Below are 3464 nucleotides of genomic sequence, written 5' to 3'. Positions count from 1 at the left end.
GAGGGAGAGAGAGAGAGAGAGAGAGAGAGAGGGAGAGAGAGAGAGAAAGAGAGGGAGAGAGAGAGAGATTCTGTTGCCGAAGTTGACTGGAAAGAGTTTAATGCAGTACAACATATTGCAATAAAAAGGCTATCTTTCGAAATAAATTGAGATATCAAATTTCCGAGGAAAAATTGTTGAAGATTGTGCTGCAGACAAATCTGGCAGAACTATATGTATCTCATTCAGAATGTTATTTAGTGCTAGGCTAAGACCTGTGCTCATTTAGGAACACACAAAATCTATTGAAATAGCATTCAAAAGAAAAACTGGAAATGTAAATTTCAGCAATTAACATGTATATAAAAATACATGGTGCATTGAAGTAATTTTTGGGCTGCACAAAATTCTAGAGCTATCATTAAAGGCCTGTTGTTCAAACTAGTAGAAAGCAAATCCTCAACACTAACCTTCCTCTAATACTCTAATAGAGTCATTTAAACCTATTGATTGCAATCATGAATGGAATTAAGTTTAGTCACAAACCATTCACTTAAATACATCATCAATACATTTCTATTATAATTTTTACAACTTTAAATGAGTTTTTTAAATCTCAGCACCACCGAACCCACATTCTCTCTCTCTCTCTTCCTCTCTCTCTCTCTCTCTCCCTCTCTCCTCCTCTCTCTCTCTCTATCTATCTCGCAAGCTCATCCACACACACAGTCATATACGCACACACACACGCTTCCTGATCAGCATACTTTTATGTAAACTGCCAACAGTTTTACACCACAGTTATTAACAATCCAGTTAAAGGCAATATCGAATCAGGATTTCAGAAAAGCGAAAAGCTTTATTTTTAAAGAAAATAACGTTTTGTACGCAAGGTGATTATTCTCAAGGTATTTTCGATCCAACAGGGAAAGGTTGTACAATTTATTACTACAATTTGTTACTTTTTTTCTATTTTTGTTTTTAACGGGGAGTGTTTTTTTTTTCTTGTACGAATTCCTTCCTTCAGTTAATTTTTTCCACATCTCAATTATCCTCCCTGTTTACATTTCCATTCCAGCAGTCACTTAAAATATTTGCATTTTTTTTCTTTTTATAAATTCTATTCTATTGAATTTTGCATTTCTTTAGTTACTCATTAACTTAATTCTTTTCTTGATGTTATTTCCATCAAATATGGCATGGAAATGACGTTCCACAGAAGTTATTCTGTGACAAAATGTAAAGCTACTTTTAGTAAAAGGGACAAAGATAAGTCGGATTAACAACGATTTCAATCTAATACAGCAAGAAACATACAGCCGTTCAACACGAACCTTAAAACCGCTTGAATATGCCAACGCTAGAAAATATATACAAACTGTGCAGAACATAAAATAGTACAACACTGCTTTCGACTGAAGCCAGCATCATCACATCATTAGGAACAAGGGATTCAAACTTTTCAAGTAAGAAGTCAATCGTCCACAATAATGGATCAATTTAATCCATCCTTAATGAAGGGATTAGATTGCTACACCTATAGTTTCTTGGTTATCTAAATAGAAACATCACCTATTACTGCTCTGCGTTTTAACTTTATTCTATAATTCAAAAAGTAATCCTTGCAAATAAATAGCAATATCATAACTTTAGCGTATACCTTGAAGTCTAAACACTCATTCGTGTTTAACCTTAGCAGTTAAAGGCACCCTCGAAAACATGTTCTCCTCCCTATCGACTACCATCACTGGGGATACAATTGCTGTGAATAATGAACGATGTCACAAAAAATACCATTCTCAAATGCAAAGTGAATGCAGTCAAAGGTCTAACGGGAAACAGATTCTATATTATGTTGCAATATACTTTCTTTCTATCAATGGTGAAACTGGATATTAATTAGACATAGCACAGATCAATGCAAATGTTTCAACTGTGTTGGCCTTCTATGCTTCTTATTTGTTCTATGTAATCAACTCAATGATCTTCATGAAAGTCTCCTGCAGTCTCCCACAATATGCAGTGGACGTGTTTACTAAGATGCAGTATAACTGAGATGCATTAAAATACATCTAAAAAGGTGAGCTCAGACAATTACGAGGATCGACCGAAAGGTTCATAGGCCGACTAAGATAATCCCATGGAATGTATTGGAATGTGACCAAATGCGGTTTATTTTCAACATACTCCCCTTTACAGTCTACATACTTCTACCATCTGTGTTGTAGTAATTGGATCTCATTAGTGAAGACGCTTTCATCTTGTTGGTTAAAAAGGCCAACAGCAGCATATATGAGATCGTGCTCACTGCAATACTGGCCTTCAGTCAAGTCATTTTTTCTTGTTGGGAAAATGATTATACTCAGTTAGGACCAAAACAGGAGAATAAGGAGGGTAATCAACAAATTCAGAGCCTCAGTCACGCACAACAGGCAGTGAAACCCAAGGACCAAGAGGCAATTACTTTGTTACTGGAGTATTGTCCTGCTGAAACAAGGCACTTTTCGTTACTGTTCCTGGGCATTTGTGCTTGATACCCTTTCGTAACTGCCACAGTTTGTTGGCATAGTAATCTCCATTGATCTGTGGCCTTTTTCAATATAGTGAATAAACACAACGTCTATTGTATCCCCCAATACTGAGGCTATCACCTTCCATGCAGATGAAATTACCTGGGCCTTTTTTGGAGAAGCTGAGATGGTGTAGTCTTACTGCATGAGTTTTTTCTTTGTCTTTTCTCAAAGCAATGAATCTAACGCTCATCGTGGGTTCAGAAACTTTCGAGGAAACAAGCTGCACTTATCCTCATCCTCTTTTCAAATTTTTCTTTGTATCGAACGTGCGATGTGCTTAAGGAGCCATTCCTCCTGGTCGCACGGTCGTTACAGTTTTCTTCTTGTAAGTATTGCACCTGGCAATCCCTTTTACAGAAGTGTTTTTCGATTAATATATTCCCAAACATCCTTATCTACCTACGCTCTTTATTGTAATACATTTTACAGATAAAAGAATACAGAAAATAAGTCATACCACGTTTTAATATCTCTACCTTATTTAATATACATGAATGAATTATACGTTTGCATAATTCAGTATTAAAAAATACTACGTAGATAGATCCCGCATCGAAAGTTCAGTGCATTTGACACAAGGATTGTTAACGTGGTACAAAATCATTTCATTTCGTACGTAAAAGTTTTCCGCGACGAAGCCAACATAGTTTTCATATACCGAATATGGCTTCATTAAGAACAATTCATGGCTCTTTATAGCTATATTCTAGGCTGGTCAACACCCTGCAGTCGACTGGAAATTCTACTAATACGAAAATTGGCCACAAATTATGAACATAATTATTTACTAAAAAAAAAAAAAAAGTTTCTTTTCGTGTTTTAGATATAAAGATATAATGTTCATGTATTCATATATATGAATACGCATACACACACACACACAAACACACAGACAGGCACAGACACACACAC

The 3464-nt window shown here is 35.7% G+C and overlaps 1 protein-coding gene across 2 annotated transcripts in view; it reads right to left on the bottom strand.

Annotated features, from left to right (window-relative positions):
• Nucleotides 1-3464, bottom strand: part of LOC106868231 (D(2) dopamine receptor) — a 1504014-nt gene that overhangs the window by 1270279 nt on the left and 230271 nt on the right. The gene's annotated exons all lie outside the window — the stretch shown is intronic.

Source organism: Octopus bimaculoides, chromosome 5 (genome assembly GCF_001194135.2).
Source record: "Octopus bimaculoides isolate UCB-OBI-ISO-001 chromosome 5, ASM119413v2, whole genome shotgun sequence".
Classification (NCBI taxonomy): Eukaryota; Metazoa; Mollusca; class Cephalopoda; order Octopoda; family Octopodidae; genus Octopus; species Octopus bimaculoides.
This window is presented reverse-complemented; position numbering and strand designations above follow the sequence as displayed.